Source organism: Crotalus tigris, unplaced genomic scaffold (assembly GCF_016545835.1).
Source record: "Crotalus tigris isolate CLP2741 ecotype Arizona unplaced genomic scaffold, ASM1654583v1 scf7180000017831.1706817, whole genome shotgun sequence".
Classification (NCBI taxonomy): Eukaryota; Metazoa; Chordata; class Lepidosauria; order Squamata; family Viperidae; genus Crotalus; species Crotalus tigris.
In genome coordinates, this window is record NW_024096660.1 from 744,508 (window position 1) to 771,021 (window position 26,514).

General features: G+C 33.7%; 1 protein-coding gene and 1 long non-coding RNA gene across 8 annotated transcripts in view; one reads left to right on the forward strand and one right to left on the reverse strand.

Annotated features, from left to right (window-relative positions):
- The window catches only part of LOC120307841, a 53,398-nt gene extending 52,028 nt beyond the window's left edge, over nucleotides 1-1,370 (forward strand). Inside the window, exon 4 of the long non-coding RNA XR_005556667.1 lies at nucleotides 1,014-1,370. This is a non-coding gene — a long non-coding RNA (uncharacterized LOC120307841). The remainder of the gene's footprint in view (nucleotides 1-1,013) is intronic.
- LOC120307839 (WD repeat containing planar cell polarity effector) overlaps nucleotides 1-26,514 on the reverse strand; it is a 168,275-nt gene that overhangs the window by 140,700 nt on the left and 1,061 nt on the right. For 5 of the 7 annotated variants that reach the window (XR_005556666.1, XM_039343007.1, XM_039343002.1 and 2 more), the window contains exons 1-2: nucleotides 26,364-26,509; nucleotides 12,249-12,325 (exon numbers count right to left, since the gene is read on the reverse strand). The gene's annotated coding sequence lies outside the window, so the exon portion shown is untranslated. Of the gene's footprint in view, nucleotides 1-12,248; nucleotides 12,326-26,363; nucleotides 26,510-26,514 lie in introns of those variants that run through there. The other 2 variants (XM_039343003.1, XM_039343004.1) reach the window with 2 other exon arrangements.

Consider the following 26,514-nt stretch of genomic DNA (forward strand, 5'->3'; position numbering starts at 1 on the left):
TGTCCCTGTGATATGAGGATCATAGAAATCACAGCCAATGTTCTTCTGTGCTGTCAGTTCTATAGGGACATTCGTCATGAGCTGATTTTATTTAAATTTCCAGGGCATTCTGATAGTTTTTATGTGCATTAACTATTAAATAATAAAGATAAATTTATACTTCTAAAAGTAGTAAAATGTTGCTACATTATCAGCCCACAAATGGTTGCTAATAGTTCTTGTTGGAGGATAGTTTTGTGTTCATTTGTTTATATTTTTTGGTCAATGACTGAAATAAAGTTCTGTCTGTCTATATTAAATTTAATTTTATATAAGATTCAATTCAATTTAAAAGTCTTCACTGAAGACTTTTGGATATTTTTATATTAGCAGTTGTCCTACTTTCTAGAATTACATGAATAGGTATATTTTCTACATTTATATTCATATTTCTGCATTTAAATGAATAGTCATGTTTTTATTGCACATATAAAATGACAACCTTAAATCTCTCATATTTATCACGATGATGTATATGAGATTATTTGCAATAATATGAATAAAGTATAAGAATTAGATCACAGACTCTAGGCAAAACCTGTCTCTTTGAATGAGATATTGTTATTTCTGTTGAAACCTTACATAGAAAACTATGTTTTGTTTAGGTATTTTCAAGACCTGTTAAAAAATTTTTTCTGATGATGGAGTACATCATAAAAAAACCACTTTGTGTTTTACTGATTAAAGTTATAGAATATTTACCAGTAAACTGAAATAATAGGCAACAAAACTACTTGCAGCATTAAAGGTACCCTGGATACATTAGGTATGCTTTATTTAAAAAAATATTTATTTACTTCTTTATTCAATATGTATACCCAGCTGCATATATTCAAAAGACATTTGATACTATAATTACCCTACTGTAGTTTGATCTATAACAAACTCTTCAATAATGCTTTACATTCATTTAATTTTATCCACTGCTGTTTATGGTATTAACAAAAAAATGTAAAATCTGCTTTTTCTTTTAGTGTTGCTTAAAAGTATAATTTGTCTGGGTACTAAAAGGAACAGAAAAGATATACTGGAATCTAAGAAGTCGGATGAAGTTTCATTGCAGAAATACCCTGTAATGGCTACAAAGCAGAGTACTTACTAAAGCAACTATCCAAGCCTTCGGATCATAAAGAATGTGGAAAAGTTGATCTGCCAGAGTCACAAATGATGAGTTGGTCGATTTTATAAGTTCTTTAATTCAATTAAAAATAATAAATATATATACACATACATATACCACATTGCTGGTGTACTCAATATGAATAAAAGAAAATAAAAAGAGTTGCTTAAATCGTTCATCTTTTTAGCAGGAGAAACAGCAATACTGCAGATTACCCCATGTGAAACCTGGAAAAAGACTGTTAATTTCTGCTTTTACTGCTATCATTAAAATCAAATTAAACTTGAATCTAACTAACAAATGTTAGATAATTGAAAAAAATCTAACTCAAATATACAAGAAACTTTCATAATCAGGCAAAGGGCTACTGCTTAGCGGTAGTACCAGTGCTTTAATGTAAATAACTCTCATGTTTAATCCCAAACCTCTGCAGGCAGGAGTGGAAAACACCATCTTATGAAATCCTGGGAAGCTAATGTCAGTGAGTATATATTCTACTGAGAAAGATAGATTATAAAATAAGATTGCTTCCTTCTGCTGCCACTCAATTCCATTCCCTTTCACATATGAAACCTCATTGGCCAGAAATATTACAGGCACCTGGGAAACACTTTTACCATAAAAGTAGTGAGAACAGGTTGATCAATAAAATGTGAAAAAAGAAAAATATTTCCATGATTCTCTTAACAACTAACCCAAAACCTCATTTTTATAACTGAGGAAATGGGAGGAAATAGAAAAAAGATGCAAAGTCAATACATTTCACACAATGTGATTTTAGGGCCTACTGCCAAAAACTGTCTTCATGATAAAAAGAAATGTCTAAAAAACATAGCCTTCTGTTTAAACTTTAAAACTGGCCCGAAGGCTGGCTCTTGCACAAAATACATAAATTATCCAGTTTAGGTTAAAGATACCAAACACACAATTTCTGTTTCTAGTACATTAACAAGAGCTCTTTCAGACACAAATAAATAATTTTTAACAACCATGCCGTTTGTACTATGAGATAATATTAGGCCTAAAGGGCTCAAAAAGTCCAAAGTGAAAAAACAGCTTATTTTCCTGGTACACAAGAGATAGAAAGAATATTTTTCTATCGATGGCTCTGTAATTTCACAGGATACCTATCTTCTCTAAGGGAGCCTTTCAGAAATGCTTTTATCATTGCTCAGGTAGAAAAGGAACTAGCTATTTTAATATATTGAGCTTCCGATTTAATTGTTTCCAAAAAAAAAACAAAGTATCTTTTTGAACAATGAAATAGAGTAGAAAAGTTAGAAAGCAACTCAGAAACCTAAAATGGTTTTCTATCACAGCTAGGAACAGAATCCAGTTACTCTCTCCACAGTTGTCTTTAAAAATGCATAAATGAATGCTGTATTAATTGTTGCAGTTTTTATCTTTTACTTTAAAAAAAATCAGTACTATACCAAATCATGAACATTTAGTTTACATATTTATACATAAACTAAATGTGTTAGAATAAAAGTAGGAGTTTTTAGAGCATTTACCCCACCAAACCCTGATTCATAGTTCCTGCTATATATTTTACTGAAGACACTTAAAATTGCCCTCTACTTCATATTGGGATAATTACATGGAAGAATTTTGCATGATAAACCTTACTAGATTTATGGCTCTGGCCACTTTCAAGATGTCTTTTTTTCCCCAGTGGAAGTTCTTTTAATTAGTATGCCATCCTGCCAACTTGTCAGCTTTAAAATTGGAAAACATTCTCCTAACATGTGTTTTCTGTTCACTGATGACAATACAAATCATATTAAATGTGTTTGTATAATTAGATGGAAGAGATGCCCTCAATGTAATATTTATATACTTGCAATGTATATAATAAGCAGCCTAGTAGTGGAAATTAATACTTAGATATAAAAAATTGATCCTCAAAGCGATGCACTAATACAAGCCTCATTTAAAGTGAATGCAATTTCTGCTGACACGTTGCCTTAAGAAAAACAGCCAAAATGTGACTTCTTAGAAATTAATGCCAATTCCCCAATAGTTTGTACGTCATCTAAATACTTGTTCACTTAAACATGCAGTATAAGCCTTAGCTTTAATATATATATATATATATATATATATATATATATATATATATATATATGTATGTATGTATGTATGTATGTATGTATATGTAGAAGCACGAAGCCGAAAGCATCAGCCTGAAGATGACGAATGAGACTTCGTCGAAACATCGCCAAGACACTTCCAATTTTACGTGGGAGAAAACCCGAATAACCAAAGACCTACATACAAACACCTGCGAAAACCTCAGAAAACAAATATATATACATATATATATATATATATATATATCCAAATTTCTTTTTCTGACAAAGAATTAAAGAGGGAGACTAAGATGGCCATTTCGAGCTCATTCTGCTCTCTTCAGTTAGCCACATCCTTTATGGGATTTGAACCTGGGCAGTTTACATACTAGGCAGTGATTTAACCACCAAGCCACAGGCTCTCCTCCCTCTTTGCCAGCTGAGTCAAGGGAGTATATGCAGGAAGTTGCTTTGCCTCTTTTGTCAGAAAAAGAAATTTGGATTTGTAATGTTTCGCAGTTGCGACTTGAGCCTGCTTAACGCCCCTAGTTGGGGGCTGCAAGGCAAAAGAGATTGTAAAAAAAAGTAAAACTGCAGTATAGCAATTAAAAAATGTCAAGCTGTAATCAATTAGACATCTGTCTGAAAAACTTCCTGCATATACTCCCTTGACTCAGCTGGCAAAGAGGGAGGAGAGCCTGTGGCTTGGTGGTTAAATCACTGCCTAGTATGTAAACTGCCCAGGTTCGAATCCCATAAAGGGTGTGGCTAACTGAAGAGAGCAGAATGAGCTCGAAATGGCCATCTTAGTCTCCCAATTTAATTCTTTAATTCTTTGTCATAAAAAGAAATTTGGATTTGTAATGTTTCGCAGTTGCGACTTGAGCCTGCTTAACGCCCCTAGTTGGGGGCTGCAAGGCAAAAGAGATTGTAAAAAAAAAGTAAAACTGCTGTATAGCAGTTAAAAAATGTCAAGGTGTAATCAATTAGACATCTGTCTGAAAAACTTCATATATATATATATATATGTATATATATATATATGTATATATATATACAAATATGTATATACATATATGTGTGTATGTATATATATATATATATATATATATAAAACCTATTTGGAATGATGAAACATTAGTTCATAAAGTTTGCCAAGTTTAGTTCCAAATGTTTCCCAAGAAAGTTCAAATAATTATTTATTTAAATGAATATATCGTTGTGATATATTTTACTCAAAATAGCTCCTTAAAAATATTTTAAAATCTCTGAAGTACATTCAACAATTTCTTTGACAAAAGAATAATCACCTACTCTTCATTAGTAACTTTAGCTTTGCTGTAGCGAGACAACCAATATGTACAAGAAAACTTGTGCATACACTTTCTTTTTATTTTAATTTTAATATCTGAGTTAAACACCAATTAAGTTTCATTATTAAAACTATGAGTATACCGTTCAATTATTTTAATGTCTTGAAATTACATAAAGAAAGCACAATTTTGGTAGAAATGCAGATGAAAACCACAGTCTATTCCAAACAAGGAAAAAGCTGTATTTCATGTTTTCACCCAATCAAGAGGCAGCATCAAATCTAGACAATATTGTATTACACATAATTGCTTTAATCCTAAGGCATTTTAAGACGTATTTGAAGTAATACAAGGGATGTCTGTTTTACTATTTTCATTATGAATCTGAAATTACCGGCTCCCTGTCTTGTGAAGACTGTTATTTGAAAGATCCTCTCTGTAGGATCTAGAAGGTAAATACTGTTGATACAAATATCCTGATATATTTAAATAACTTAAGTAATTGCAGTATTATTCAAGATTTATTTCACTGTTTAACACTGTTAAAAATCTATGGAGTCTTGCAAGGAAAAGACAATTTTAAAACTTGCCCAATATAGTACAAAACAAGAAAAGCTTCACAAATAAGCTATAAACTATCTTTACATAATAGTGCCATCTGCTGGCAATATCCTATATAAATATATATACTGCTTTATGTTATTCACTTTTCAAGTTAACTGATGTTATATGAAGTGCTGAAAATGCATAACAATGAGTAAGTTGTCCAAAGAAATTAAGGCATGAGATAAAAAGAGGAAATATGTCTAAAACTAGTTTACACCAATGCCATCCTCTGCATCTCTCAATGCTTTTCTATTCTTAAAGCCATTCTTGTTTCTAATATGTTTGCACACTACTTCAAATGCTGTTTTAATGGTCTACTCCTATTTTTCAACCCATTCATTTTTCCTTCATATATCCATTTTCTCATTCAGTCTTCATTCATTCTTTTTATAAGATCAAACCATCACTAACATACTTCTTTCTTACTGGTCACTCACTTTTATATTCAATCAACATTCATTCAGCATCCATTCATTCTTGACACATTTACTCAAATATCATTTTTATTATGATTATTAACTAGCATATGATACTGTAGAACTATAAAGCAAAAACTGTAAAATATAAGCTATGAAAAAGTAGCTAAGTTAAAATCACTGCCAGAAAATCTACAAACTCACTCCGAATTTATTTCAGAATTACCAAATGAAGTATAAAAATATTAATAAGGACTTTGTATAATACAAAACATAGTGTAGCATAATATTTCTGTTATTACATCAAATGCCTATATTTTAGATTAAGAGTAATAAACTATATTAAAATATCCTATCCTTTACTTTATAATAAAACACAATTTCAAGAATGAAACTAAATTAAATAACAGCTGATAACTAACAATATTATGAACATATGGATATATCTTTATTTGGTCTAAGTATTAAATCAGATCAAATGTTGTTCATGGATTCAGACCAAAGCAAAATATAAAACAGCAATACAATAAAAAAGAAGTGTGATAAATTAAAATACAGAAATAAAAATAGCAATAAAAACTAGGTTACAACCTAACAAACTGCTCATGATTTGCAGGCTAGTAATGCAAAGGTAGTCATGGTGTATGCTATTTTACAATTTTTAATCAGAGATAATGAACAAAAAAAATATCTCTTGTTTTACTATCTGCGCTTCTTAAAAACCCGTTCTCAATGATCGAACTCCCTTTATGTGTTTCCCATTGCATACAACACTTCCATATCACCGAAGCAAAACAAAGAGGCTGATGGACTCCCTGTTGTCTCTTGAGTGGGGAAACACTAGCCCTGAAGCAGCAGATCCAGAGATGAGCTCAGCTACTGCTAGCTGAGCAGGCAAAAATGTGGGCCATGAGGGTCTTTGTCCAGCTTCAGCTAGTGAAGAACTTATAGCTCTATCTGGAGCCAAGGACCTTGCCACAATAACTCTCATGCACAACACCATCCATCTAAACAACTACAATGCACTCCACATAGGGCCTCCATCGGAGTTGGTACAAAATGTAGCAGCTTGTGTATTAATTGGCACTTTGGACTGAGGGCTCATTACACTCTTGCTTCAGGCCTTGCTCCGGCTCAATAAGTTTCTAGATCAGTGGTTCTCAACCTTTTTAATGCTGCGACCCCCAACTGGTCGTAAGTCGAGGACTACTCAACAGGTCGTAAAGTCGAGGACTACTCAACTGGTCCAGCACCGTTTGCAGAATGGGACTTTTGGCGGGCTCAGCAGGGCAGAGACTGCCTGGACAATTCCTATTGGCTTTTGAAAGCCAATAGAATTAGACTCTATTCAAGAGAGTCTATTCTATTGGCTTTCAAAAGCCAATAGAATAAAAGGGAGTAGCACAGCTAAGGAAAAGGGGGAAAAATAATGGTGGACTGCGTTGTTTGGCGACCCCCGTGAAATGGTCATTCGACCCCGAATGGGGTCCCGACCCACAGGTTGAGAACCACTCTTCTAGATGAACTTCAAAGTGCTAGTTTTGACCTAAAAATCCTAATATGGCCTAACATATGGATATCTGTAGGCCAGCCTTTTCTTATATCAACCCAGGAGAAGTGCTAGCTGTACTGTTTCTATGATTTATTTGTTAAATGTATTTGCTGCCTATCTCACTGTGGGGCTAATCTAGTCAGCTTATAACAATAAAAATGAAGAAATGAAACAGAAGTATAATAATAGAACAATAAAATAAACAAAAAGAACACAATGGGAATATATTAATATGATAACCAAATGGAAGGGTGGAGAGGGAAGAGCAAGGGGGAAGAAGGGAGACTGAAATATAGAGGCATGGGGGGGGAGGATAGCAATTGGTAGCAACGCCTGTATTTTGGAATAGCTTCCTTGGTTGAGATTGTCACCCACATCTTGATTTCTTCCAGCAAGGTGCTAAAACCTGGGCTCTTTTTATAGATCGACTGGTACCATCTAAACTGAAAATATGTATTGCCAATAAGCCCTTAGTATGATTTTATTCTATTTAATTTTTAACCTTGTTTTTGTTGTTTTGTATACTGCAGTGCTATTTACTGCTGATGTATTATCTGTACAGCATTATTAACCATCGGGACTCCTACATGATTCAGAGGAATATAGGCTGAATAAATAAAAGTGAGCAGAAACATGCTCTTACGCACAACCATTTTCATTTTTTTTAAACTCTCCAACAGTTTTTACACAGAACTGTTTATACAATACATTATCTAACAGGGTATACTAATGTTACATAGAATTTTAACTTTCATTATTAGCTTTTAATAAAAATGATATTATCATTTTAGCATGGCATTCATGCCTCCTTTTGAAGTTCATGAAATCATGTTTTCCTTTTAGCCATAGCCATTGCTCCCCCCCCCCCATGCAAAACCTAGTATATTTGGAAACTAAACTACATCCTGGAGTCCTTGAGTGTTGCAAGTGTTAAAAAACAAGTCCAGATAGGAAAGGAGAAGCTGCAACATATTTTAAGGATGTCAGAGTTTTCTCATGACTAATGAAAATCTTTATAGTTGGTTATTGACGGATCACATGTATAAACATATGCATCATTTGTTTCTGTATGCTATATAAAGACTTGTCCCCTCTTAATAAAATGCCTTTCGCTTTGCCTAAAATACTTGTGGTTCATACCGGAGGAGATATGTGTGTTAAACAGCCACTTTATCAACGTACTGGGTGTTTCTCTCTCAAGTTCAGGAACCAGGTTTGTTCCAGCTTCAGGCCAATTCAGGTATCTGAGTCTCAAAGGCAGCACTACCATGCAAATAATTATCATGTTCATTTTCTGATAATTGTCACTCAATTTAATGTTTCAAAATTTTGTATACTTTTTAATAAAATGATGTCGTATAAAATGCTTTCTGTTAAGACTCCACATAGTTTCATTCATCTCCTAACTTGTTTTATACTCATTTGTGTGTGTGTGTCCATATTCTTATTAATTAGCTTGATATAATATTACAATACTTATTTAGAGATATAACTATCGATATAACAACGATAACTGAAAAACAGCAATAGCCCGCTAAGGAATATATTTACTAAACGTAAATTTTTCAATGGTCTCCTATTGTATGTTTATTTCTTAATAAAACATTTGCTACAGAATTACAATAGAGCTTGTAATGTGCAACATGTGCAATGTAATATACAATACATACTTCTTTAACAGAATGATCAAAATGGCAACAAAAATATATTTTACAGTATTGTTAAAAAATTATACTATTGCTAACAAGATCAAACTGTTCCTTTGTCTTATAGTGAAATTGTCATTTTTTTTCTTTTCCTGCAAGTAGTTGTGCAACAAAGTATCAATCTGATTTTAAAAGAAATAAGTTCCTCTAACTGAGGAAATCATTGAAGTTTTCAAATAGTATAATCCATTTCTAAGATTTTTATGTATAAACCTATTGCCATTCAGTAATTGTAATATTATTTGTAGGAGTATGGCAGAATAAAACATTTAACTGAGTAGGTATTTATAGTTTATAGTTAGTATTTATCTTCTTTTTCTTACTTTAGGGTGCTAATATCTGGATTTGAGGGTGCTAATATCTGGACTGTGGAAATCAGGCCTTTATTAGAATCTAGATTCTTTGTGGATATTACCAGTGGATATTATCTGCAGCTTTGAAGTTTCCTCTAGGTCTGTCATTTGGTTAGGCTGCTGATGGGTACCTGGGGTGTTTTGTCCTCTGGGATGCTATTTGGCTTTAATTCATCTCTGATTATAAGCAATTTATGCATTTTATCTGTTTTATATAAACATCAAAGGGAGTACAGATGCCTACTATGCAAGCCCCATTACAGATAAAAAGATGGCAGTGTGATCTTATTTAGTTTTAGTATGATTCTCTTCAGCTCTCTTTTACAGTTTTAATATACAGTGGTAAGTAATATGTGTTACTATGATAGGGATATTCTAGTATATGGTTATTAATACTTCAGATTTTGCAGATAATTACAATATATACATTGCCAAAGAAAAAACACATTACTGCTTTTTTCAAAAGTAAAAAGATACAGCCACTTTAAAAGAAAAATATTATCAATACTTGGCATCCACTATTAATGGATGTATATAGTCAATAGTATCTACTGAGATAAATGTTTCTTCTACAAATTTGATTTGGGGGGAGTAAGAGCTTAAAATGTTTATTGTCCAATAATTAGCAAATATTTGTGTGATCTTTGTCCTCCTACAACATGGATTTTATTTAGATTTACGCTCCAAGATATTCTGGCTTTCATTTAAAAAAATGCCCAGCCAGCCAGATTAATTTTATTTTTTTGCAGTCAGAAATTCTAAAATTGACCATCTAATTGTAAAATTTTATTCTAGAGCAAAGAATTCTATTTTAGCCTCTAACAGTTCTGTACATGTAAGGAATTATTGTACCATATCTTTTTATGTACATTTATTCTGAGTTCTGTTCCATGACCATAATAGAACCATAATATGTATGAATCAAATATTTATTAAGAATTATAAAACTGAGACAACAAAGTGATAGAAGAAGGATTTAATTCATGCTCCATGGAACCATATATACCCTATTTCAGTACTGGGGGAATGATGGTAATCAATGTTTTGAGATTCACTCAAAATCTTCCCTGATACCAGGAAGTTTACAGAAACACTATGACATAATCTTCCCTTAATTTATTAGATTACTACTATTGTGCATGTATATCAAAACATGCAGCAAGTATTCAAATATATTTTAAAGAATCATCTTTAATCACTAGAAGCTGACCCTCAAGTAAAATTATTGCTTTGGAAAATTTAATTTCTCCACAGTCTGGGCAACATAATTTAAATAATAATGACTATGGGCTAAAATTGAAGTTATGCTACACTTTGATTTGGGAAATTGAATAATAGTGTAACTGTAGGAAAAGGAGTGGCAGAATCTGGGGGTGGAGTTAAAAGAGAGATCAGCCTAAAATCACTATGTAACAGCAAGTGGGCTAGGATTCCATGGACTCTTATCTAACTCCAAGCAAGTGCTAACAGTTAGTTGAGAAGATTCCTATGTATAGGTTTTTTAACAATAAACCAGTGTAATTGGATCTTCACATGTGGACCTGATCTTTCATATCTGACAATAATTTTAGTTAATTCCAAATGTTTGGTCCAGGGAGCCGATTTAGGATGATATAAGCAAGAACTTACACAATAAAGTCCCCCCCCCCCCAATCCATTGAATACAGTAGTGGCCAAAATTGTGGAAATCTTTTGGGAAAAGTGTACATTTAAGGTTTGATGGCTAATAACACCACTTTTTTTTTGAAGTAGAACCATAAAATTATATATCAATGGAAAGATAATTTAATCAAGAATGTAATGCAATAGGTTTTATGAAGGATTGCTATTAAAATAGCAGTTATAAAGAAGAAAAGTGAAACACGTAGAAAAACATGATATACAAAAATTATCACCATAAAAAAAATGAGACATACAAAAATTATCACTATGTCAGATAATACTTAGTTGGGTAACCTTTAGCATGAATCACGGCCTTACAACATCTTCCCATGGAGTGAACCAAATCCTTTAGTTCCGCAGCTGTTACAATGTGAAACCAAGATTGAATGATTGCTTCTATTAACTGAATTTTATTGCTGGGTCACTTCTGACTAACAAGTTTCTTTAGTTGGCTCCATAGATTTTCAATTGGGTTAAGGTCTGGGCTATTCCTAGGCCATTCCAGCAGTGGAACATGATTATCTTGAAACCACTTTTTGCACACAGCAGCAACATGACATGGAGCTGAATCCTGCTGAAATATAAATGCTTCATTGTTTTGGAAAAGATCATGTATGGAAGGCCTTCCACAGATTAAAGGAGCATTTTGGTCAAAAGAAAATCAATTAAAAAAAACCATACACATATGATAAAATGATAAGATTATCATTATTAATCACTTAAATTGATGAAACTTTTGCAAATCTATAACTAAAAGTAAGCTTGAAATTAACAGAAATTACTTTGGCATAATAATACAGCAAACTGTGTTATCAGCATTATGATAAGAAGAGAGTTCAGTTAGAAAACTATTAAGTATTCATTTTTAGTCACAATTCAATAATATTGTAACTACAATACTTTGACAATATAAATTAAGAATCAATTGGTACAGAAAAAATTCATTGTGACTTAAAATAGAGTTCAATTAATTTCAGTGTAAAAATTAGGCCCATTTATAACAATTTTATTGAAAAATAACATTTATATACATTTGGTAATATTTTTCACTCACCTAAGAATATAACTATATGCATTATACTGTCTCAGATTTTTTTAAATTGAGTGGAGCACTTCAAAATTAGCAATAATTTCGATACCAGTTTCTTTTAATATATACAAATATAGACAACCCTCCCCAAATGCTAACATATTGTACAGAGTTTAGGGCAATAATCAGAGATTTAAGTCTCTATGTTTTAGACCTCCTAAGTATTAAAACCCAATTTGGATTTTTCTGTTTCAAAATAAGAAATTAATATCTCCAATCTTACCCTAAAAAAACTACTTATTGTTTTAAGTTAAAAATAGTAATAATATTGATTCAAGATCATAGTATTTTGAACATTAAAATTGTATTCTTTACTTACCCGATTAAGATAACTAAATTCAAAGATTTTTTTTCTGAATAAAGAAACATAAGACTGCAACAGAAATTCCGGACGTTCTGTACCAAAATATAAGGAATAAATGGAATCAGGAACTGCAATATTTGCTCGCATTTTTTTTTTTTTTTTTATTGAAAGTTTTATAAATTTTACAAAAAAAACAAGAACAGTACAAAACAAAACACAACATATACAAAAAAAACCTAAACATTACATATAACCCCCCCCATCCCCCACCCCTCACATACACCCTCCCTTCCCCCCCCCGAGCTTCCCAGAGCAGAATATAGGCTTAATTAAAAATTAACAAATAAAAAATTTAATTAAAAAATTTATATTTATATATAAAAAAATATCTATATGTAACATTAATATATATATATAAATATATATATATATATATATATATATATATATATATATATATATATATATAAGTAAAACTTATGAAAAGGCTATATGATATTTTTGTATACCCAATCTAAATTGTATAAATTTTATCCATTTGTCCCAGATAGCAAAAAACTTCTCTTGCGTTTGTTGCTTTAAGAAAGCCGAAATCTTTGCCATTTCCGCCAGATAAGCTACTTTAAAAAACCATTCCTGCAATGTAGGCAAAGATTCCTTCTTCCAATATTGTCCAACTAACAGCCTCGCGGCTGTGAGCAAATTTAACATCAATACAACCTCCTTTGTATCACAATCTGTAACAATACCTAACAAAAATAATTGCGGAGTAAATTTTACCCTCCTTCTAAAAATTCTCTGGATATTCCACCATATTTTGATCCAAAATGCTTTTATCTCTCTGCATGACCACCAAATATGATAATAGGAAGCCTCCTTATAACCACATCTCCAACATTTGGGTTGCACGTCAGGGTACATATAAGACATTTTTTGTGGATCAAGGTGCCATCTATAAAACATTTTATAAAAATTCTCCCTTAAATTCTGTGCTTGAGTAAATTTGACATTTCTCACCCAAATAATTTCCCAGGTGTCCAATGAAACTGGCTCACCAAAGTTCTGCGCCCATCTAATCATACAATCTTTAATTAGTTCCGTTTCTGAGTCCAATTCAACTAAAACCCCATAAATTCTCTTAATGTGGGTTTGTCTTTGATCCTTCAGTTGCTTAATAAGATTTTCATCTTCTCTAAGAAAACCCACCTTACAATCCATCTTCCATCTATCTAGTAGTTGCCTATATTGGAACCAAGAATAAGTAAAATTTTCTTGTGCTAATTCTTCCCGTGATTTTAATTGCCAGTTTTGTCCATCCCATTTAAGTAACTGTCTATAAGTCACCATATCCATTTTAACCCCTCTTTTTATTCCTTCTATCGCATGCCAAGGTATAGCCCATAATGGTACTTTAAAATCACTTTTATAATATTTTCTCCAGATCCTAAGTAAAGAAATTCTTAAAATATGAGATTTAAAAGCCCAATCTATTTTTTTATTAAATATTAAATAGGCATGCCACCCATAAAGTAAATCCCATCCCTCTAGATAAAGTATCTCAGAGTTTGTCAAATTTACCCAGTCACTAATTAATGTTAAAACCACCGCATCATAATATAATTTCAAATTTGGTACCTTGAGTCCACCCCTCTCACGGAAGTCTTGCATAATTTTGAACTTAACCCTTGGTTTTTTACCTGCCCAAATAAATTTATTGAGACCCTTCTGCCACTCATTTAAATTAATCTCATTTTTCAAAATTGGTAACATTTGAAACAAGAAAAGAAACTTGGGTAGAATATTCATTTTTATCACTGCAATTCTTCCCATGAGGGATAATTGCAACTTTTCCCAATTTTTCAAGTCTTTCTGTACCCTGACCCACAACCTTTCATAATTATTTTTAAATAATTTTGCATTAGAAACAGACAGCATCACCCCCAAATATTTTACCTTATTAACAGCTTCCGGTGGGAGGCGACGGCGATGGCGGCTAGCTTTTAGCCGTCCAGCTGGGGAAGTGTCAGAGCCGCGGAGCGCAGCGCGCATCAGCTGGCCCGCGGCTCGGAAATCCCTTCCCGGGCAAAGGGAAGGGATAGAGAACGCAAGAGTAGAGGTAGAACCCCTGAACCCCCTCTGGATTTATTTCTAGAGGGGGTGAAAGGAGTGTTCCCTCGGAGCTCTTGCTGATCTCCGCCTCCCAGCTGTTTTTGCTTCCTAGGAAGCAAAAGAAACCGCCGCTTCTATCTCCGTGTTTACAGCATTTTGGTGAGTAATTTTTAAACGGACGGAGCAGTTTAAAGGATTTTTTGTTATATTTTAGGTGTTTATTTTTTTTATCTTTTGATTTTTACTATTTTTCCTCCTTTTCTTTGTTATACTAGTGAAAGGACTTAAGATGGCGTTTTGAAAGTGTCGGAGTTTTTTTTTCCTTTCTCTTTTGTTTTACTTTCCCTTTTTAAGGACTGTTTTTTGCTTTTGCTTTTGCTTTTGGCTTAGAATTTTTTCTTTTGAATTGTTTGCTCTTTTACTACTTATTCTTGGGATTTATTTTGGACTTTTAATGATTATAGTTTGTCTCTTTTTAAAAATTCTTTTTTTCTTTTTTTCCTCCTCCCTTTTTGGCTGGATGGGAAAGGGAAGTGACAATTGTGCTTTTTAAAATGGCTTCAAAGAGGCAGCAGCCTTCCTCAATACCCAAGGTTATTTCTTCTCCTATAACTTCCACTGCACAGTTACAACAACAATCTAAACATGCACCACCGGCTCAGCCACCACCCTCCCCTCCTCTACCTGGACTTTCAGTACAAGAGGTTAGAGGCATAATGGGAGAGATTGTAGTTCAAATGAGAGAGGAAATGACTCAATTTGTTTCACAGATTAAATCAGAAATTAAATCTGATCTCAAAGAAGAGATAACGGGGATAAAGTCTAAATTGCAAGAAAATAATAATGAATTACGACAAGATATACTGGCAGCTGTTTCAGGTTTGGCTACTGTGGTGGTTAAGCTCGATGCAAGGCTTGAGGAAGTGGAAGACAAAGTTGACTCTTTAGATGACAAAATTCAAGACGTGGAAAGGAAGGTGGACTCCTCACAAGAAGATATTTTGATGTTTCAGTACAGACAGATGGAGTATGCTCTGAGGATTAGAGGCCTCAAGGAAGATATGAATCAAGATTTGATGGAGGTGGTTCTTAGTGATCTGGCGCTGGCTTTGGATATGGATAAAGGAGAATTACAGAGAGAAGTGGAAAAAATTTATAGACTCAACTCCTGGATTGCTAAGCAGAAGAATTTGCCCAGAGATGTGGTGATTTACTTTACAAAGAAGTCCCTGCGGAATGAGATTATACAAGCTTTTTACAACAAAAGATTTCAGATTGCCGCCCAAGATGTCATCATTCTAAAGGAAATCCCATCTAAAATTTTAAGAAGTAGGAAAGACTTTGCTTTTTTAACCAATGAGCTTAAAGCTAGATCGATGCCATTCAGATGGGAAATTCCGATGGGTATCGTTTTGAGCCATGCTGGGACACGTTACAGATTGAACACAGTTGACAAAGCTAGAGATTTCTATACTTCGGTCCTGAGTGCAGGCTCAACTTCATCTGGTCGGAAATCTTTGAGTGCTAAGGAACCTGAGCAGCAATCTGAGGCACTAGATTTGGTTTCCGCAGGGATGATAGAAGTGGCAAAGCAACGCCAAACAGAGGCTAAAGAGCAGAGGATGACTCGTGCAGCCTATAAGCGTAAAGAGAAAGAGCAACGTAAAAAAGAGCCCAAAGAGAATTCTCCTGGAAGTGCATCACCGCCGGTGGGAGGAGCAAGACCCAAGAGTTATGCAACACACGCAGCTCTGTCAGAGTTTGATGGTGTCTTCTCCAGGCTGCGTGCCAAGGGAGATGGCAAAGTTTTTGACCTGGAATGTTAATGGATTGAATTCTCCTCAGAAACGGAAAAAAATCTTTTATTATTTGAAACAACATACCAATGATGTTATTTGTTTACAGGAAACTCATATTCTACTTAAAGATCAGAAATATTTAGTTAATGCTCGTTTGGGATCTCATTTTATATCTCCTGCACCTGGGAAGAAAGGGGGAGTTGTTATATATGTCAAACAAAACCTGCCAGCTTGTCTGGTAGAATCAGATCCCCAGGGGAGATATGTGATGATTGAACTTGGTATTTATGGTAAGAAAGTACTTATAGTTGGACTTTATGCTCCAAATCAACAACAGGAACAATTTTATAAACAGTTACACCAAAAAATAACTTTGCTTGATTATAGATCAGTGGTATTAATGGGTGATTGGAATGGTGTCTTAGACACACAAAGGGATAAGAAAGGTTCCTCTCCTTTTCTTAAACAAGCAAGGCTACCTAAAGCCTTTTTTGATATGAAAGAAGACTGGGAATTAAGGGACTATTGGCGGGAACGTAATCAAGAGGAGAGAGACTTTACTTTTTTTTCTGACAGACACCAATCTTTTTCAAGAATTGACTTTTTCTTGATTACCACGGATTTGTATAATAAAGTAAAGAATGTAAAGATTTTTCCTAGATCACTGACGGATCATAGTCCAGTTTGGATGGAGTTGATTCAAGAGAAAGAGGAAAGAAGATCCTGGAGAGTTAATGAAAATTTGTTTAGACAAGAGAAGAATGTTCAAAAACTAAAGGAGTGTTTAAAGGACTATTTTGCTTTGAATATGTACAAGGGGACTTCAATGTCAATGGTATGGGATGCAGGTAAAGCATTTATGCGCGGTGTTTTGATAAAAATGAATAATTTTTATAAGCGAAATCAGATTCAGAAACGTAGAGAACTTGAAGATGAAATTAAACTAAAAGAAAGGGCTTTGATTCTAAATCCTTCTGATGAAAGTACTAAAGAATCTGTAAAGTTATTAAGGTCACAATTTAATATGTTGATAGCAGATCAAGCTGCAACCAATTTATTATTTATGAAACAAAATACATTTTGTAATGCTAATAAGCCGGGGAGATGGTTGGCTTATCAATTAAGAAAGAAACAGAGACAGAGAATAATAGAGAAAATAAATTATAAGGGTAAACTAGTTTCTCAGAAGGAATTAATTAAAAAATCTTTTTTGGATTATTATCAAAACCTATACAAATCTACTAATGTACAACTGTTAGATATAAATAAATATTTAGCTGAGGCAAGTTTTCCTAAACTGACTGAGGATCAGAAATATGAAATTAATGGTTTAATTACTAAGGAGGAAATTGCCTCAGCAATTCAACAATTGAAATTAGGGAAAGCACCGGGTACGGATGGGTTAACAGCTGTTTATTATAAAGCCTTAATGGAGGAGATGATCCAACCATTAAATGATCTTTTTAATGGTATCTTACAGGGTTTAGAGATTCCTCCTTCATGGCGTAGTGCTTTTATATCATTGATTCCAAAGGAGGATCAAGATCTTACTTTACCAAAAAATTATAGGCCTATATCTCTTTTAAACGTGGATTATAAGATATTTGTAAAAATTTTGGTAAATAGGCTTATGAGGGTGGTGCATCATCTTGTGCATAAAGATCAATCAGGGTTTATAACAGGAAGGTATATGAAAAACAATGTTAGACAAATTATTAATTTATTAGAATACTTAGATAAGAACAACCAAGTTCCTGCAGGGCTCATATTTTTAGATGCTGAAAAAGCATTTGATCAACTGAATTGGCATTTTATGCTAAGAGTAATGGAAGAAATGAATTTTGGTGAAAACATATTACAAGCCCTTAAGGTAATATATCAAAAACAAACAGCACAACTTATTGTTAATGGAGGTTTGTCGGAGGTTTTTACAATAGAGAAAGGTACTAGACAGGGGTGTCCTTTATCGCCATTGTTGTTTGTTTTAACATTGGAAATATTATTGATCAAAATTCGAGAGTCTCAGGAAATTAAAGGAATATATGTTAATAAAAAAGAATATAAGTTGAGAGCTTTTGCGGATGACTTGGTTGTTACTTTGTCGCAACCTGATTATTCTGTAGTAAACTTATTACAGTTGATTCACCATTATGGTTTGGTCTCGGGTTTTAAGATTAATGTAAATAAGACTAAAATTTTACCTAAAAATATGTCGAGTCAGGAGAAGCAGATTTTGGTTAACTCGACGGGTTTTGAGATTGCTCGCATTTTTAAAATGTGATGGGAGGGGGAATTCCATAACTGAATGAACCCACTTCACACATCTCATCCTTTTGAGACTTTGGTCAGTAAAAAGAAAAATTAACAGAATAACAGAATTGGAAGGTCTTCTAGTCTAATCCTCTGCTCAGACAGGAAACCCTATACCAGGGGTATCAAACTCAATTTCACTGAGGGCTGCATCAGCATTGCGGTTGCCCTTGGGGGGCCGGGTGGGTGTGGCCAGAGTGGGTGCAGCCTACTGGGTGGGCATGGATAAAGTGGGTGTGGCCTACTGGGTGGGCGTGGCCAGTTCTACATCATTCGCGTCAAGGGTGTCTGTGGAGGCCTGGGCAGGAGTGGGACAGATCTGAGGGTGTCTGGCAGAAGGGGGTGGGACCAGGGCAAGTGCCAAAGCATGGTCCACTGGGGCAAGTGCCAAAATGACCACCACAAAATTGTACATTGGCTCCCGGCTGGCTTGGGCTAGGGCCAAGGCAATGGGGGCCGTTCCCTCATTGTTTCCAGGATGGCTTTGTGGGCCACATGAAACGACTTTGCGGGCCGCATCCAGCCCTCAGGCCTTGTGTTTGACATGTCTGCCCTATACCATTTCAGACAGATGATTGTCCAATTTCTTCTTGAAAACTTCCAGTATTGGAGCACCTACAACTTCTGGAGACAATTCGTTCCACTGATTAATTGTTCTAACTGCCAGGAAATGTCTCTTTTTTGGATTTTTTGGATCAATCTGTTACAAACTGTGCAATAATTCAATCCTAAAATGGTGATGTAATTGATGAGAAATATTTTTACTTGATAAAAAGTCATTAACATATTAGTATATATTTTATAAAACATTTAACCATTATTGTAGTGGCCTGCCATTTCTTGTATGTTAATTCTTGTTATATACATTTGCTTTATATGTGTATGTATGTATGTATGTTATAACAGTGTAAGATTTTCAACTTTCTTGCTTGAAATGAAATTATAATTTAATTATAATTATAATATCTCTTAAAAGCATAAAAATGTACATAAATAAGAAAGTGGAGTGATATGTCACTCCATCACATATCCAAAGTGTTTCATTCATTCCCTTGCCATTTTATATGGAGACAATTCTCTAACTGAATATTTTGTTCCTTTGGGAGTTTATCTCAACGCCTTCCAATTTCTTCTATGTCTTGAATTTTCCTGGAAAGTTAATTTTCTGTGCTATGAATGAGAATGAAAACGTCAGGATTCTGTCCTCTTAGAATATGGGGAAAATCATTACTGGATAATGTGGAAGTTACCTGGAATAATTTTTTTTAAAAATTCCCCAGATACTTATTTATATATGCTTGAAGACTGAACAATTCATCTATCAATTCAATGAACAAACATGAAAGGTAAAATAACTTATCTTCACCCTTCAAGAGGGTTGAAGACTAACTGATAGAGATGAGCAATATCACATGTGATTAATTACTTATTTCAAAATACTAAGCAATCATCAAGTAGGTTAGTTTTAACTTTTGATCAATAGTTAGAAGATGAACAAAGAGTTCCTCTTTGAGGGAAATGGGTGATCTAGAAATGTGAAATATAAGCAATTAAAAACAAACAACAATCCAAGGTAGCAAAATTTCTTGATTTTTTTTTTGCTTCTTTCATATTTTATGCTCTCCCTTTTTTCAGGAAAGTTTTATTTTACAAACATTCTGGAGAAGAACAATGTTTACCTATTCTTTTTTTCTATTTTGAATGACCCCAATAAAAAAACTGTGCAACTTTATTTTTTGCTTCTGTTACTGTTGGGGGGGCACTGAATTGTTTCAATCTTCAGTATAACTAACTGCTTCAATACCATCATTAGACTTAAGTGTCACACTGACAACTAAATGTAGAGAGTTAGTAATGTGATCAAAGAGTAACATTTAAATCTCCGCATTTATCTAGAAACATTTCTTTTTCTTTATGGTTGACTTCTTATGACTATTGTTAGGGCTTCTAGTATATTGTGTTCTAGATCTAGACTTACAAAAAATGAATGAGCAGACTGCCCTAGCACTTGGTTATAATTGAAATCTACCTTTTGTATTTTTTAATATTGAAATACCCAAAGTCTCCTTCACATTTACAAACATATTTTTCTTACCAAGCTGTTTTCAGAATAAAAATGGCCCATTTCTGCAAGATTTGTATTTATATATGAAATTTTACAACCGGAGGGATAGCACCTTCCAATATCCTTTAACACAAATGTTGACTACCAGCCTAATCTTTACTACCACCATTTTTCTTTAGTGAAATAAATTGCTATTGGGATCTTAAATACAGTAGCCACTAATTAATATGTTCAAGTATATTACAATATGTCAGATAATTAACATAAATCTACATATGAAGTGCATTTTTCATCCTCAAAGTGCCTCATTTATTAAATGACATAATATTGAGAGTCCAATAGATATTCATAAGAGAATAAGTGCATTGAGACAGTAGCTTTTATTATGGAAAGAAACAAATTGCAATGGTTAGCTGATTCTTTAAAGAAAATAAAATAAAACAAATTCATATCCTAAGGCATTTTATACACCTAAGTGCTAGTCAGTCTTAATCACTGTCAGTTGAAAAATATAATTCAGGATAAATTACTTCTGACTAACTCTTTTAATCCTTCCTTTTACTGATGTTGCAGTCATTCTTTGTGCTGTAAGCTATAATGTCTCTCACTTTAACTGAAGTTTTTGAAAGAATCTCTCTAAACCTGTTCCAAGACTGCTTGTTCCCTTACAAGAAATAGACTCCTTAGATCACATTTCCTAAAGACTACTGTAGATTCAGGTAATATCACTGAAAACAAAACAGGTAACAAACTAGCAAGAAAAATGATACTGTTTTGAAAAATTGGTTTCAGAGGCCATGATCTGGATTCCGGAAGCACAGTAAAAGTAGAAGACAAATCATAAACTTTTAGAAGTCATTTTTAAAAGGCCAACAGGACTGGCTTCTAGGAACCATAAGCTTGCAGAAATAGCAACTGCAAGTACATATAGGTCAGAGATAAATTTGCAATGTTGGCCTTTGGGGAAAAAAGAGGATAGAAACTGAGATAGAACCTCAACATCACCTGGACATCTTAGGGTTGACAAATATCATTGGGTATTGAGGAGCCAATAACTGTAGCAGAAAGAAGAGCTAGTGAATAGAACGGCTCTTCACTAATTCCTCTCCAGAAAAAGAGAGGGCTTGAGATTGCCCACAAATGCTGAAGACAGTTGTTCCTTATGAGGAGACTACAAGGAGACCACAAGGGAAATGAGGGAATAGCATCTTGCAGGATACAATCTGGGTCAGTCACTGGGATGAGAGGTTTAGTTTTCTGAGCTTTCGCACTTATGCTGGAGCACATTCTCTTTCACTACATTCTCTCACCAGAATACGACAGGCTAAACCTCTGGTACCAGTGACCTTTCCAGATTGGATCCTACAACATTATCCTGGGACACGTATATTCATAATAGCCATCTTGCTCAAACCATGATCAGCACCTTAAGGACACTGGGTTCACATATTTCTTTTTCTAATCATTTTCAGAAATGACTTGTTAATTGCTTTTTAGCTATTAGGAACATTTGGCTCAACAATTCTAAATACAATGGGTGAGTTTCCTTCAATCCTTAACAAAAGAAATTTTGAATACAAGTTCAAGAACTTTAAAAAATTTTTTTTAATGAACAGCAAAGGATGATTTCTGGAAAGTTATAAGAATCCTGATAATGCTTTTATTGTGAATTCTCTCTTAAAAAAACATGATAGGATGAGACTGTGAAGAGTCAGTCTAGTCTAGAGGGAACCAGTTTTCTTTTCATTAGCCATAAGAGGGCACTCCAACATAAGAAATTGTTTTTAACCATAGAGCCTAACAGGATTTTTTTTTCATTCTAATCATGATTATATGTGAATGCAATGAATTTCTTATAAAAGGGATTCTTTGCTTTTTAATCCTTCAGTTTAGTGTCAAAAACATGTTTTTAAAGGAGAATATTTCAATGACTTACCAATATAGAATGAAGCAAAATATTTTAACATTGCACATTTTGAAGGATATTTTTGAATGATGTACCCAGAAATTAATTTTAAGAGTGCTGCCTCTATACTGTGGATTGTGTTATTAAAATTGTTTATACTTCTTGTGAGGAAGGGGGTAACCATTTCTTTATATATTTATTTTCTTTACTATATTTTTATTTTTTCTTTCTTTTCTATTTTCCTTTTTTTAGTATTAATTTTTATCTCTATGATTATATTAAAAATAAATATAAAAATATATATAATTCGCATCATTCACAGATTAATGATACTGAATCCTGAACTGGCAGTTAACCTCCCCTAGCAATTTCATGTAGACAGACCTCCCCCACCCCGCCATCAATATCAACTAGTTACAAAGGAAGAGAGAAGATGTGGTTTACTAGGAAACATAAAATCTGTCTCTCCAGACTACAAGGAGACTCTCTTAGCTGATAATTAGTAAGAATTTGGCAGAAGGACTAATTTGTTTCTGGGGTTGTTCCTAGAGGGTGAGCTCAGAGAATTAAAAATCTTCACTAAATTATCTGCAGTTTCAGCAACAATTAATCTGATAAAAACCTCAGGAGATGGACTTTACAGATTTATAACTTTTGTTTCTTGTTTCAGACTTCTCAGATCTTGTATTTTGGTCCTTTTAACCTCTGTGGAAACTTTTAAATTGAAATTTACAGTTATCCTTTTACTATTTGGGGAGATTTTATACCCTTGGTATTGCTTGTCTATCAGCATTATTTAACATAATAAGGATCCTCAAAATGTATGATTTTTGGAATCTGTTTTGATAAAAACATAGCTTGATTTTCAAGATATTTGTTAGGCTGCATTAAGAACTATGAGCTCTACTTACTTTCAAGAGAAACCCACCTTGCTTTAAATATTATTTTTATTACTAAAATTGAAAATGTAGATTTATTTTTCTTGGTTACCACAATATTACATGATTTGTGCAGCTGAACATTCCTAAATAGACATTTTAATTAGTTATATTTATTTTATTTTTTCTAATTCCAATATTATCTTTTATTTAAAACTGATCTGGGCCTGTTTTTCCTTCCTCCTCCCCCAAAAAGAAACTTTTCACCCCCAAAAACCTTTTTTTAACCACAAGAGACACTCCAACACAAGAAATGGTGAGACAGAATTTTGCTGTTTTCCAGTTTTCTTTTCATTAGCCATAAGAGAGCACTCCAACATAAGAAATTGTTTTTAACCATAGAGCCTAACAGGATTTTTTTTTCATTCTAATCATGATTATATGTGAATGCAATGAATTTCTTATAAAAGGGATTCTTTGCTTTTTAATCCTTCAGTTTAGTGTCAAAAACATGTTTTGTGTATATTGTTTTTGTGTAGTATATCAAACATTATTGATTTTATTTTAATCTTTTACTCTTGACTGTTTCATATAATTTAATGAGTGCAAACAGAAATACTAAGCATAAGGTTACATATTATTTTTCAAAAATGAGTAAAAGATAACAGAGCAAGGACCTAAGATGGAAAAATCTAAGCATGATATTTCTTCTCTAGAATCTCTGAAGTCTTATATCAGAGATCTATGTATTGGATGATAATCTTCCTATGATTTCATTATCTTGGCAATCACATTAGGAAATGCAAGCAAATTTCAGTTCTCCTCAGGCAAATATTAATAACATTTATGACAGACTGGTAATTCAAGTAAAACCTCAGAATAAGTGGGTCAAAGAATGGAAGACAGAATATTCTGCATTACTTCTATTTCAGAAATTTTAATAGACAGAACTGAAGAATTTGGCAGCAAAACTGGAATTAATGGAAACAGTTCCATGAAAGCAATAAAATACAAATATAATACAAATGAACTATTCCATTCTATACATCTGCTTAAATGAAGGCAAAGCTTTAGTGTGCACCCAGGATGATGCAAAATGATGCCTAACTCTTTTTATATAATGAAAAAGATGTAAGAGATCTGAACTTGAATAATCAACTGGTGTTTCTGGAAATGGAGGGAGAAGATATGGAGGAAAGAAAGATTAGGGAGAGCAGGCTGGAGGGAAAGAAAGAACATTGCTGACAGCTTCCCACAAAGAAATTCAATGGGAAAGCCAAGAGGAAGTCAGAAGTTGCTTCTTAACCATGTGGCTAAGTAAGAAAGTTATTGGAAAAATATTTTATAGATGGATGGCACCAAAATAGAACTGTTTGGCTTGAATTGAAGAATTATGTGTGTTAAGACAATTGTTGTATTCCAACATAAGAACCTTACCCCACTGTGAAACATGGTGGCGGCAGTATCATGATTGGGTCTGCTTGTGGACCAAGTCAGTTTGCTATCATTGATGGATTTTATTCTGAATTGTACCACCAAATTCTACAAGATAATGTCAGAGTATTTGTCTATGAACTGAAACTCAAGAGCAAGTGGATCATGCAGCAAGATAATGATCTAAAACATACAACATGCATAACTAAAAATATTTAAAGCAGAAGAAAGTTAATGTTTTGGAACGGTCAAATCAATGAATATTTTCATCTAGTTTCCTTGGCAGCAATGTGAAAGAATTACCATTGTTTCTTCCAGGACATATTTTCAGTTTTGCTTAATATTTGCATGGTTTTAACATGCAAGGTCAACTAGGTACTATCATCACTTGTAGACATAGCCTACTTATTTTCTCACACTAGCCTTACTTCCCTCAAGTCTAATATCTATTAGCTTTGTGATACTGTATTAATCACAAAGGGGGGAAAGTCTCACTAAGCTCAAAAGAGTTTACAAATAAAAGTATGGACAGGATGCTTAGATATATTTATGTGTCAGAGAATTTGTCCCACATTATCTGTTTTCAACTGTATCCTTAAAGTTCAGAAAATATAACAAGAGCATTATAATTTTAGGATTTAAAGAAAATGTTTTTCCATTTTGCTTTCTTAGGGGCTTTTTCCTACTAGTTCCTACCTATAAACATGCACTGACATCTTTTTTCTGTATTGGATCCAAAACATTGTTTTCATCTTACTTCATTGCAACAAAACAAGGCTCAATTGCTTTAAATTGTTCTACTGTGTTGAAGTAGCATTTTATCACTTATTTTGACTGTTTTATTTATTTATTTAGAAAATTTGTATCGCCGCCTACTCGCACATGGTGATTCAAGGTGGCTTACATCAATAAAAACATTCAATAAAAATAAAATAACAAAAGGAAAAATAATATTTTTGTTGAAGGGAAGTCTTATCTTTTAGCTTTGACACCAATTCCTATAGAGAGAAGTCCCAGCAGCGATATGAAGCATAGATGGGATCAGGATCAACAATCGGAATAGGAAATTTCACACTGACACATTTTTAAGGCTCTCAAGGAAGGAAGAAGACACTTCAACTCGGCAGAGGGGAAAGGACTTAAACTGCAAATTTAAAGTGATTGAATTAATCCTATTATATTAATTATATGAATTATATCAAGTTAATATAATTATATCGAGTTAACCTCATTATATTAGTAGACTTACGATTAAGCTATCACAAGGAGCATTCATAAAGCTTAAGTCAGATAAACATGCCACCCAGCTACCCCTACGAAGGCTTCCTTTGCAACCCTCTCGACATGTTTCTGATTTTTGTAGAATTAATTCGGAATATTGACGTGCAGCAGAACGGCCGAAGATAAAACCCGCTTCACCAGGAGGCTTCAGATGATGGATGGAGAAGTCTCGGAATAGTTACGAACCGAGAGACGCTACTGTTCTCAAAAACACGGAATCATAAATAAATAGGGCCGAGAGCAGCTCAGATTCCCCCCCCCCCCGCAGTGGAAAAAACTGGTCGCCGGCTCCCTCTCCTCTTCTTGCCTTTGGACTTTCCTCCATTATCAGTCACCCCCTCAGCTCACCTTTCGATAAGAGAAGAGCCGGAATGAAGACAACACTTCGTGAAAGGCAGCCGCAGACAACTGGAAGCCACAGTCGCAAGAAAGCGACTCCTCTTCCTCTCTAGCGCGCGCTTTCCTCCCGTTACTTGGCAACCAGCGAAGCGCGAACTTA